This window comes from Sorex fumeus, unplaced genomic scaffold (genome assembly GCF_029834395.1).
Source record: "Sorex fumeus unplaced genomic scaffold, SorFum_2.1 ptg000142l, whole genome shotgun sequence".
NCBI classification, from domain to species: domain Eukaryota; kingdom Metazoa; phylum Chordata; class Mammalia; order Eulipotyphla; family Soricidae; genus Sorex; species Sorex fumeus.
In genome coordinates, this window is record NW_026606199.1 from 2,223,440 (window position 1) to 2,236,112 (window position 12,673).

Sequence of the window (12,673 nt, forward strand, 5' to 3'; positions counted from 1 at the left end):
AGGCGGGAGCAGCCCCCCTCCCTCCGGCCTGGGCTGCTGGACAGGCCCGGCACCCCTGTCCGCGGCGCCGGAGTGAGCTGGGCGAGAGGCCTGGGGTCCAGGCCCCCCGTGGGGAAGGTCCCGCAGCGCGCAGGGGTCAGGGGCAGGGCAGGGCTGGGCTGGCCCCGAGCGCCTGGAGCACCTCGCCTGCCCGCGCTGGTGCCCAGCTGGGGCGGGCGTGTCTGTGTCAGCCCGGGGCTCCAGGCTTGACTGGGGGGGCGGCAGAGTCCGCGAGTGGGGAAGTCCTCCGTGGCCGGGCGCCTGGAGGGAGACCAGGTCCCAAGGACCCATCATCCCTCCCTGCCAGGATTCTGCCTGCGCACAGCTGGCTTGGTCCCCGCAGTCCCTCCAGCTGACCTCACCAGCCTCAGAGAGCTCTGTCAAGTGGCCCTGGGGCCCAGTGACTCCTCTAGGGAGTCTGGGGGCAACCGGCCGGGAGGAAGAGGAAGGAGGCCCCAGAGGTGGGGAGTCTGGCCTGACTTCCCCCTGTTCGTTCAGATGCGGAGCTGACCGCAGAGTTCTGTGTCCACTGGTGCTAGTGGTGTCTGAGTTCTCCCGTGGTCACCCCCTCGTGTGCGGCCAGGAGCAGGAGTCCCCTGGCCCCAGGCTTAGCTGGAAAGGCACAGCCCTGAGCCAGGCCCTGCCGCCACCCCAGCGCAGGGACTGGTGAGGACCCGCGTGGCCTCCAGGCTCAAGGACATTTGGGGATGAAGGTTAAGTGGGCGCAAGCCCCCCACCTAAGAGGAGCACCGGGAAGGCGCTGGCGGCCGTGGACAGCTGGTTGTTGGTGGGTCGGGAACATGGTGCGTTTCAGTGGTGACAATCTGTATCTCATCCTCTGGCCATGGGGTCCGCTCTGCGCTCTCTGCTCCCTCTGACTGTCCAGCCCACACTGTCCCCCTGGGCCATGCGCAGACCAGCCTCTGCCCCCTGGGTACTTCTCCTGGGGAGTGAATGTCTCCCACACTCCACATTTCCTTGTGGTGGCTCCTGGCTCTCATTCTGCCCTGGGGGGTGGATGTCTGGGTGTTTGCTGGAATCTGTGGCCAGGAGGCACCGGAACCCCTCAGGAAGCGGGAGGCTGGGGCGCGTCTGTTGGCCGGGCGGGGGTGTGTTCAGTGGGCGCTGTCCATCGGACCGGCCGAGGAGGGAGGCAGGTGTTCAGCACGTCTGCTGGGGGCCTGGAGACCGTGCTGGGCTCCCGCCCCACACGGCCGGCTGAGCCCACAAACAGAAGCACATTTGCTGAGTGGGACTAGACACCCCCAGGGCCCCTTGAGGAGGCCTGGGGAGCCGTGAGGGGCCTGGGGAAGCTGCTGTTCATTCCGTTCTTGGCCTCGGCTCTGCAGTGTCCGCCGTGATTCACTCTAAGGATGAAACGCTCTCCTTGGGCGTCCCAGCAGGAACAGGGTTGCACTGTCTCCAGCCTTCCTTGGACTCCCCTGGCCTGCTCTGTCCCCAGATCCTCCCACGGGGAGCCACTCAGCCCTCTGGCCTGACCCTCCTTCCCCTTTATATCTCTGCCTCTGGGACTCCTACTTAAACCTCAAAACCCTCTTCAAATGCTCCCCTCTCCTCAAATCCCCAGACCTAGGAAAAGCCTCTGCCTTTCTTTCTTTCTTTCTTTCTTTTTTTTTTTGTTTTTGGGTCACACCTGGCGATGCACAGGAATTACTCCTGTTTTTATTTATTTATTTATTTATTTGAATCACATCCGGCGATGCACAGGGGTTACTCCTGGCTTTGCACTCAGGAATTACTCCTGGCAGTGCTCAGGGGACCATATGGGATGCTGGGAATCGAACCCGGGTCGGCCGAATGCAAAGCAAGCGCCCTACCCGCTGTACTATCACTCCTGCCCCATTTTTTTTTTTTTTGGCTTTAGCCTCTGCCTTTCTGCCTGCCCCAGACTGTGCAGGCTCTGTCCCACCTTCCTGACCAGTAAATAGTGCCGGTGTGTCCTGGGTTGGGGCGTCCCCGTGCCCCTGTGCCCCTGTCCTTAGCAGAGAGCAGTCAGCCCTACTTGTCTTCCCGTGACCGAGGTTCAGACCCAGCCCAAGGTACTCAGCAAACCACGGCCGTGATTCCCGAGAGGGACCAGTGGAGTTTTGGGGAATAAATGGGCAGTCGACCCCCAGCAGGAGATGCCCAGGTGCCAGCCAGACTCTCGGGGGCTCCCTGGGTCGCTCTGCTGCTGGTGCCCTCAACTGAATGGGGTGACGAGATTTCATGTGAGCATTTGTCCCCTAATGTGACCGCTGTGTCCAGCCTGGATCCGGCCTTCCACGCCCCGGGCTCTCTCTTGTGTTCGGACGGTCTGGGGCACCCTGTGCGGGTCTCCACAACTCCACCTGGGCTGGCCAGTGGCCACAGCAGTCGAGAGACTCTGGGGGATGCAGCTGGGGTCAGAGGACAGCTTCCAGGCCAGGGGACGTCTCCCCAGCCCCCAGCCCCAAACCCAACGCTCTACTCCCCGCTTTTCTTACCTCCCCAGAGAACCAGAACCTTCCTGGCCATGGGCCGACAGTGAGAGCCCGTCCACGGCCGGTCGGGGGGTGTCGTTCATTCTAGACTCTAGACCCACCGCTCCACTGCCCGGCGCCCGGGCCTGTGCCCTTGAACCCGGCTGCCGCAGCCCTGCACCAGGTACGGATGGCCGCTGACCGGTGCCTTGGGCACGCTTTGGGTCTGGACACCGACCGGCACACCCTCTGCCCGGGGAGGCTTGCCTTCCCATGGCCTCATCTCGGATGCGTTTCCCCCCAGAGGAGCTGGGACATCTTCCCCATGATGGGGCTTCACCTCAGGGCCTCCCTGAGCCTGCGGGCCTGCAGGAGGGGCCCAGGGCGGGTCGCTCTGCCCAGGCTGGGGGCAATTGCCAAGCCAACTTCCTTTGCTCCCCGTCTCGCGGCTGTGCCCCAAACCTCATCTGCCCAGGTCTGCCCCGTCCAGGTGCTGTGCAGGGTTTGATGTGGTTCGCCACCTCTTTGAACCCGCCCCCGGGCGCGGGGCCAGCGAGGTGGGCCTCCCGCCTTTCAACTCCCCGCTACTTCAAAGGGGCTGATGAAGCTTATGAAATAAAAAAAAAATAATAACAATAAGTTTCAGAAATACACATACGCAGAGCCTTTCATGCTGACTCCCAAGGACGTAGGATCCCAATGAGTATTCCCAAGGGCCGTCTTATTTGAAAGCCGGCTTCAAACACAGCCAGGGCTGCCTGCAGCGGGAAGTTGGCGTGGCTCAAAGGGCCGGCGTACGCGCTGTGCTTGGGGGGGTCTGGGGCGCTCGCCCCAGTGCTCGTGCTAGTGAGCCCCGAGTTCCCTGGGGTGACCCGAAAACAGCCATGCTTGAGGGTCAGGAGCCCATGGAGGTGTGTGGGGTGAAGGTACACATAGGGACCGTGGTGGGGAGCAGGTATGCATGTGAGACCCCTGATGGGGTGCAGGTGCTGCCTTTTCTGGGGAGCCCCAGGCTCCATCCTGACCTTGGGGAGGCTGGAGGAGGAACACCCTACTGGTGTGAGCAGTTCAGCGTGCTGTGACGTTTGTGCGTTGGGAAGGTACTTCAAGGGAGAGGCCGTGGGCCCTGGCTCCAGCCCTGCTCCATGGGGTGCTCAGTTCCAGAAGGTTCCAGCCAGTGCTGACCCAGACAGGTGCTCTCTGCAAGCACGAGGATGCTGGCCAGGACTGGAGGGGGTGTGGGGGTGCTCGTGACGGGGGCAGCACGGAGAGACCCCACGGCCCGACCTCCTGGATGCCTGAGGGTTCGAGCGCAGATGCTGGGCCTTCAGTGGGGTGTGGCGGTCAGCGCAGGTGCCCAGCTCTGGCCATGATGGGGATCGTGACTTGCTGTGCTCCGGCAGGCTTGGCGTGGGGTTGAACTGGGGGGGATGGGGGAAGGAGTGAAGAGAACCTAGGAGGGCCCCGGAGTCTCAGGGCGACTGGACGGGGCAGACCTGAGATGTGCCCAGCGCCGTGGCCACCTTTGCTCTGACCTTCTGTGTGTCCATTCGCGGCTGTGGTGCTCACGTGCTGGTGCTCCCGCCTCTCCCTGGACGGTGTTTCAGTTTCTGTTCAGGGAGACTAACCCGTTCCCTGTCCTCCTTCACCAAGAGTTCTGAAGTGTCCAGCGCTGGACCCGGCCCATCTTTGGTCTTCATGCTGTGCTGGCCCTCCCTGGGGGTCTGGGAATCCCCCGCTGTCTCTGTGGTCAGCTTCTTGGGGGGGGCTGTCGCCTTCATCCTGCAGACTTTGCAGATCCGGCCCCAACTGTGCCCTGCTCCAGGCCCCCTGTGGGTGCGAGTGGGGCTGGACAGGGCGCACGTCCCTCCTGAAGCTCCGGGACCCCCAGCCCCGCCTCACTCACGGTGCAGGGCAGCGCCCGATGGGCCACCCCGAGCAGCTGAGCGGGTGGACGCTGCGTCCTGTGTCTACATGCGAGGCTGGAGCACTCGCTCTGCACATGCAGCCCGAGGTTCAGTGCTGTCTCCCAGGCCAGTCGGAGATCATCAGCCCCCCCATGCCGCCAGGTGGGACCCCGAAACCCAGGAACCCCCAGGACAAAGGCAGCTGCCTGGGCCTCCCCTCCCCTCCCCCTATGCTCTCCAGACGGGCATTGTTCTGGTGCAGGTTCTTGCTGGCCCGTTTTCCAGTCCTGAGACTTGCCAGCAGCTCTCGTTCCGATAGAGGCCCACACGCGCGCGCTGCCCGCGGCCTGCCGGCCTGCGTGGTGGCCGCGTGCCCTGGCGCACAGTCCCGAGGGCTCCCTTCTGCCAACGTCCCCCATGCCCGCTGGGTTTGGCCCGGGGAGATGTTATCAAGCTGCCCGTTTAAATTCCTTCCAGCGCTTGTGCGTTGGAGTCCAGCGTGGTTGGAGGATGTGGACGCCCCAGTGAGACCGTGTTCCCGCCGCTGGGGCTCAGACCTCCCACCTTCTGTCAGACCTCCCCCCCCACACCAGGGCTTTCTCGAATGCAGGGAGCAATAGACGTCAGACCCTCGAACTCACCACTCCCTGGGGACTGGCTTAGCCCTGCCATCCCTAAGGGGCCAGGATGGTCACTCGGGGGTGTGGTACTCTAGCGGGTGCAGAGGGGACCCAGCTGCCCCACAGCTGGCGCGGGGCCTGGGAGGGCGGGCAGCTGGGTTTTCTGGGAGATTCTTTGGCCTCCAACGGGAGGGTCGTATGGGGTGGGCAGAGGGATGTGGCATCCATGGGACGAGAGAGGAGGCTGGCGGGGGGTGCTGAGGGGTCTTGGCCCTGTGCTGGGGCTCTTACCTTTGGGGACACGCCGGGGAACGTGGGACCACATGAGCTCCTTTGCTCCTGGGCTGCCAGGGGGTCCTTGAGGGAGGTCAAACGTCCTTTGGAGTCGGAGATTCTGGTGCCCCCTGACACCTATGAAAACTTCCCTTGATTGGACAAAAGGACTTGGAGCCTGTGGAAACTTCTGTGAACCATGGGCTGGCACCCCAAAACACTGATGCGCGACGCGGTTCTGTGCTTGGAAAACAACATCCACAGTCGTCCGTGCTGTGCCTCCAGACGTGTTCCCCTTCTGTTCCACAGACCAGGACCACCCCCCGGCTCCCACTCCAGGCGCATCTCTGAGCCTATTGTGCCTGTGTGGACCTGGGCCTCCCAGGATCCCCCAGACCCAGGCCCTGCCCCACTGGGCCTCTCGTCTTCCCTCCCCCTGCTGCCCGTGCCCCTGACGGGAGGGGCTCTCCCCTGCTTGCGTCCAGCCCCCTCCTGCTCGGGAGGGCCGGTGGTCGGCTGCAGCGGGCAGAAGTTGGCGTCCATCCCCGCAGCGGGCCGCTTACTCCTGGCTGTTCTGAAACAGCCGGCCGGACCAGCCTCGCGGTGGATCTCACTTTCTTTTCTCGGTGTGGTGGGCCCGTGGGAGTTTCCTCTCTGCCCGGGGTGGCCGCTGGCATGGCAGAAACAGTGTTGGCTTGGGTGCGAGGCCCCGGCTCTCCCATCCTGAGAGCGGGCAGCCACCCAGAGCCACGGTGCAAAGGCAGAGCCAGGCCGAGTCCGTCTCTCAGGGCCCTTCTGGCCTTCCCAGCTCCGCTGTGGGACACAGCGAAGAAACTGAGAGCAGTGGCTTCCAGAACTTCCTAGAACCCGGTGGGCCAGGCAGTTTGTCGCTCACCCCCGCTGAGCCTGATGCTGGCTACTTGAGCAAGGAGAAGAGCCGGGGAACTGCCGGAAGGTTCTCAGGGGCCGTGGGTCACGGGAGCAGGCTGGAGAGGCAGCTGCGTGCGCCACACTGAGCCCAGGCCTGGGTGTCACCCAAGGGCCTCGGCATGGGTGACGGAGGTTGGGCCACCCCCATCCAGAGCTGGCTGATGGTTCCTGTCGGGGAGGCGGGGGCCGGCGTGTGGGGAGAGCCGGGTCCAGCGGGCGGCCCCTCACTGCCTGCCTGGGCCGGGCGCAGACCCCAGAGCAGCCCCCCGGAGCTTCCCACAAGCCCCTTGTACTCAAATTTGGCTGAGCTCAGCCCCCCAGAAATCTGCAGATCATCCTCTGGTTAGTCAGCTCTAACTGCCAGGGAACAGGAAATCGCTCTGAGCATTGTAGCATTCATTCATTCATTCATTCATTTGGACTCCCAAGCAGTGCTCAAGGGCCACTGGGTCACTCCCAGCATGACTCAGCCAACTGGGCTGGATGGTTTAGAGCATGGGCCCAGTGGGGCTGGGGCCTGCAGGACCCCTCGGGGCTGTCTCTCAGGCCCCCAGACTGCTCAGCCCGCGGATCCGTGTGGGAGCTGGTGACCCCCGAGTTTCCGGGGCATTCCTGCAGCTGCTCGTGGGCTGTCCCGGGGATCCGAGTGGCCAGGGCGGGTCTCCCGCTGCAGGACCCAGCAGAGGCCTTCCGCGTAGGCTGCTCTTAGGTAGGGGGCAGGACGGGGACCCTCAGGAGCCCTCAGGCCCCTGCAACCGCTCAGACGAAGAGCAGAGCCGAGGAGAGACAGACAGACAGAGACAGACAGAGCCACCTACGCCGGATTCCACCTGCCACTTGGCACTTCCACGCCCACTGCTGCCTCTGCTCGCTGGAGGCCTCCTCCCGCAGAAACGCCAGCTGCCTCCAGACTCATTTCCTGCATGGCTGCACAGCCGGGAGCGAAGGTCCGAAGGCCGGACGGGCAGGGCGCAGGGTCCAGGCGCGTGCGCGCGCGCGCACACACACACACACATAGGCACACACACAGGCACACACACCGGCGCCAGGCACACAGACATACACACAGACACACACACAGACACACACCCACAGACACATACAGACAGACACACACACAGACACAGATACACACATAGGCACACATAGACACACACAGGCACACATAGACACACACACAGACATACACACAGAGACATGCTCTCACACACACAGATACACACAGACACATACACAGAAACACACATATACCTATAGACCCACACAGACACACAGACGCACAGAGACATACACACACAGGCACACACAGACACGCAAACACTCTCTCACACACAGACACACACAGACACGCACATGGACACACACACACAGACACACACACATAGGCACACACAGACATACAGAGACGCATAGACAGACACAGACATACACACAGAGATGCACAGACATATACACAGACACGCGCGCATGCGTGCGTGCGCGCACACACACACACACACACACACACACACACACACACTGGCAGGGACAGGCTCCTGGCAGCTACAAGGACCAGGCATCCCCTGGAACCGAGAGAAGGTATAAATGTGTAGCAGGAGGCAGTGAGGCCAGTGGAAATGGACTGTCCCCTTGAGAGGCAGCGGCAGAGAGAGTTCCAGAGAGAGGCAGAGACAGAGACCGACAGGCACACAGGAACCAAGACTGGCCCTTGCACCTTCCAGGCCCCCATCCCGCCCCCATCAAGCATCCCCGAGTCCCCGTGCCTGGCTGGGCTCTGCCATGGCTCTGGGCTTGGGTGCTCTCTCCGCTCTTGGGGGGCCTCTGTCCAGACCCATGTGTGTCCTGGTCCCCCCCCACCAGCTCCAGCCCCCGGAACCCCACTGTCCCGGACGGGTCAGGCCAGGGTCACGCTCACAGGGCAAGCAATGCAGAGAGGGTGCTGGCAGATTCCCCTGCCTCCGAGTAAGGACCCCACTGGGGAGGGGCCATGGCCCCCAGACCCAGACTCCGCGGCTGCCGGGGCAGGAAGCTGAGGTGACTGGGTGAGCCTGTTTCCTGGCCGGACCTGGCTCTGGGCCTGCATGCCCAGTCAGCATGCAGGAAGGAGCCCTCAGCTCCGTGCCGGCACCCGGGGTCCTCCAGCAGTGGCTGGGAGTGGCAGTTGAGCACTGAGCCGGGAGCCTGAGCCCTTGAGCACTGCAGAGGGAGAGAATGGTTCCTGCCCGCCTGGCATAGCTCGGATTGTGGGCACAGCTGCTCTGTTCCCTCCGGTCACTAGTTCCCGTTTCGTACAATGTCCCCACGGGCCACGCAAACCGAGTGAGGGCCCGTGAGGAGACAGTGCTCCCGGGGACTGCCCTCCTCGCCACCCACAGGCTCATGGCGGTGTCTTTCCATCCTGCCCCTGGCGTCCTCCTTGGGCTGCAGATCTGCCGTTTTCACTCAATCTTGCTGGTGACAGGGCAGCCCTGCTTGCTTCCTGCGAGGAAGGAAACGCTGGGAGCCAACGCGGCCATGGCGGCCCAGGCCACTCTGCTCCGGCTGGTGCCGCCCTCCTCCGTGGGAAGCTCCCGGCCTGCGTTTCCTCTTCCTCCAGCGTTTGCTGCAGCCCCAGAAGCCTTCCGGGGGTGGCCTGTGATAACTCAGGGCCCGTCGATTAGCCTCTAATCTGCCCTCACGTTGCCAAGTAAATAGGAAACATCCTTCCCGGACCAGGCCCGGGGAGCTGTTCCCTCGGAGAACATTCTGGAAAGCGTGAGACCTGGCGCTGTAGAGGTCACATCAGACTCACGAGCCCGTGGCGTGTTCGGTTTCGCGATTGCCTCTGCCGGTTGCCTCAGAGCTGTGTCAGAGGTCAAGGTCGCCATCAATCTGCTCCAGCCCTTGGAAAGGAAAATTAGCCGCGAGGCCTTCCACGGTGCCCGGCGTCAGAAGCGTGGGGATGGGGCGTAGATTTATGCCTTCAATTTGTTTGCAGGTGTCAGAACCTCATTCGCAGGAGCCGGTGACACTGCTTCCTGTTTCAAGTCACTCCTCAATGACACAGTGCACCTTAATCCAAAAGGCAGAATCAAACCTTTGATTGGTCTCTATTTCAAGTTGCAGCTTGATGCCATTGTGTCTGGCGGGGGGTGGGGGGTGGGGGAGGGGGGTTTAATAGGTGCCGTAAATTAAAATTAGAGGGTTAGGGTGCTTTCATTCCAGTGGCCCCCTGTAATCACATCAGTCACTGTAATTTTTCAGGTTAATTTCTCCTAAGAAATTAACATGTGTGCAAATAAAAAAGTTCTGAATCCCCTTTATATGTTTGAATGATCACAGTCCTTAATACTAACGCAATAAAGTATTTCGAATAAATTACTTGGGAGTCTGAGTTGAATGGCAAGGAGGTAAAATTGATTTTATTTTTTTAAACAAAGAAACCAGTGAAGAGAGATAGCATTGCTGTCCCAGCATGGTAATGAGGTCTGTGTGGGACACGGAGCCCCGAGACCCCCTCTAGTGACTGCGGGCCACGGGCCTGGAGACCCCCTCTCCCGACCGCCTCCTGGGTCTGCTTCTCTGGGGCCGGAGCAGCTGTCTGGGGTGAGAGGCCCCAAGTCCCAGCCCGGCACCGCTGGGGAGCGTCTTGGGAGTCGGGGCCCCTGCGGAAGAGGACATGGCTCTCTGGGCACATCTCCCTGTCCTGGGACATTTGTCCCAGGCTTCCCTGCCAGGGGGGTGGACAGCTGAGCCAGCTGCAGGGACCCTTGGAAGGAACAAGGCCACCAGCTGTCATTGGGCCCCCGAGGCTCTGGGCCCCCTCTGACTGCTGGCCAGGACTGGCTCTGGGCGCTGAGGCTGGCCGGTGGGAAGAGAGGCCTGGGGACCCCCATGGCCCTTCGCTGGCCCCTGGAACCCACTTCCCCGCGACCCTGCACTGCCAGGTGCGTGCCGGACGGGCACAGGAGAAGCCCTCCTCAGTGGCTCAGCTTGGGTTGGCTTCTGTCCCAGGAGGTGCCCCCACAGGGCCTGGGTGGGTGGTTCCATGCAAGGCCAGGACATGGTGCCGCTCAGACCCTGCAGTGCTCGGGGGCACCCCGGTGGTGTCGGGGGACCTTGTGGCGGTGGAGGGAGAAGCAGGAAGGACCGTGCGGGCCCTTCCCCGGCCTCCTCCGGCCCCAGCTTTGGGGTTTTGGTTTTTGGTGTTTTTTTTTTTGTTTTGGTTTGGTTTGGGGTCACACCCAGAGATGCTCAGGGGTCACTCCTGGCTCTGCACTCAAGAATTTCTCCTGGCGGTGCTTGGGGGACCATATTGGGGTGCCGGGATTGAAGCAGGTCAGCTGTGTGCGAGCCAGGTGCCTGACCCCCAGTACTATCACTCGCCACCCCCTCCGGCTCTGGTGCACACAGCAGGGGGATCCAGACACTTCCTTGGGGGACCCCTGGCCTCAGTTTCCACCCTGTCCCGTCCCCTGCCCCCTCGGTCTGCCTTCACCCATGAGCCTTTTCTAGAATGTCGCAGAATGTCATGGAAATGGATTTTCCGGCTAGCTCCTGCTTAGTGTGTGTGTGGGGGGGAGGGGAGGGTCACCACCGAGCTGTGGCCAAGTGCCAGGAGGGTCCTGCCGGTGTGTGCCCAGCTAGGGGGGCGCGTGCTGAGGCTTGGACATGTGCCTGGGGGCCATGTGAGTCTGGAACAGAGCTCTTGGCTGACTCACACAGAACAATAGGTCTTCCCGAGCAGCTTCCAGAATGTTCCACGTGGCCGGGTGACTACGTCCCCGCCGGCAGTCCTGACGTGTCGTGACTGCATCTCTGCCAGCACTTGCTGTCGTCAGCTGCTTCCCTTCTCTGCGCTGTTGTTCGAGGTTTGTTTGGTCTTTGACGGGCCCCGAGGTGCAGGTTGCCGGGTGCCGTGAGCGTCAGCCTGGGCCTTGTTTATGGAGGACGGATCTCTGGGCATCGCTGCCTGCTCGGGGACTGACTGGCTGCTTCTCCCTGCTGATGGAGTTGGTCAAGCAGTGAAGTCATTCTCCTGAGCATATGCCACAGTGCCACCTGGTGCCCCCCGGGCTGTGGCTCCACGCAGGGCCCCCAAGGGGCCTGCAGTGCTGGGGGTGACCGGGGCCACTCTACAGGGCTGGGGGTCCCCAGGGTCACATCCAGTGGTGCTTGGGGACCCGCCTGGTGCTGGGGGCAGGACCAAGATCAGCGGCGGCCATGTGTATCCTGCCCCCTGACTGTCTTCCAGGCCCACTGCTTTCCTTCAGTTTAGGTTTTGGGGTCGTACCCGGGGGTCAGTCGTGGCAGTGCTCGGGAGTCCGCTCAGGCCTAGTGAGTGTGTAGACAGCGAGTGTCCACCCACGCGTTCCTGGCCAGGTCCACAGCTTCTCCACATGGCTCCTCCGCCGGCCGCTGTCACCTCCACCACGTGACACCGTCCCCCTGGCCAGCCCATGGTCCCAGACAGCCCCTCCTGGCACCCCTCCTCGGAGCCTGGGACTGTTTCTTCTGTTTCCGTCCTGGCTGTCTGGGGGCGACAGTGGCCACACGCAGGCTGACTCCTGGCGGTGTTCAGGAGCCATCACTGGTGCTGGGGGTCAAACCCAGGCTGGTCACATGCAAGGCCAGTGCCTCTCCCCTGTGCTCTCTGTCCGGCCCCTGTGCTGTGTCCTTGGAAGTTGTGGGGGTGGTAAAGGCAGGAGGGGGTCACTCACAGTGACACCAGGGCCCTCCGGGGACTCTGCTGGCACAGGCTTACACTTTGGGGGTCTTCCACTCTCTTCGGTCACAAGATAAGCAGACGGGGGCAGCCGTGGGCTACTCTGGGTGTGGACTCCTCCCGGTGTTGCTGCCTCTGACCCAGCAACGCCCCTGCTTCCCGCTGGCCACTGTGGCAGTCCCCCGGTGCCCTCTTCCTGTCCAGCCAGCAAAGCAGGTGGGTCTCCCACGTCAGGACCCCGCTTCTGTGTGGCTGGGGCGGGGTCTCCCACCCTGCCCATCTCCCTGTGACCCCCGTGTTCCCCACCCCCGCTCAGCAGTGCTGGGGGTTCCCTTGGCCTCACTTAGGGGGTCCCCGTGCTGCCTCAAAGGTCGCCTCTACGACTGGCCGCCGACAAGCCGGCTTCGTTCTCCCCGTGCGCCCGGCAGCGCCAAACCTGTGTTCGGTGCAGAGAGCCAGGCTGGGGGTGGTGCTGGCATCCCGGGGGATGGTTGTTGGGTCCTGCCCGCCCCCTCTGCCCCACCCGCACACGAGGCTCTGCAGGTGGTCCCCGGTCTGTCCCGGGGGTCTGCGCGGCCCAGCCTGTGATATTTCTGCAGTTGGTGCTGACTCCCGGCGAGCGCCGTTACCCAGATCTTTAGGAATACTCTTTACATAAATTAAGACGATTTTTCTCTCTCCTGTAAACATAGCAACATGCCACAAGTTCTGGATGGAAATGAGGGATTGTTTACACCA

At 62.6% G+C, this 12,673-nt stretch overlaps 1 protein-coding gene across 2 annotated transcripts in view; it reads left to right on the forward strand.

Annotated features, from left to right (window-relative positions):
• The window catches only part of PTPRE (protein tyrosine phosphatase receptor type E), a 91,251-nt gene that overhangs the window by 523 nt on the left and 78,055 nt on the right, over positions 1 to 12,673 (forward strand). The window lies entirely within an intron of this gene.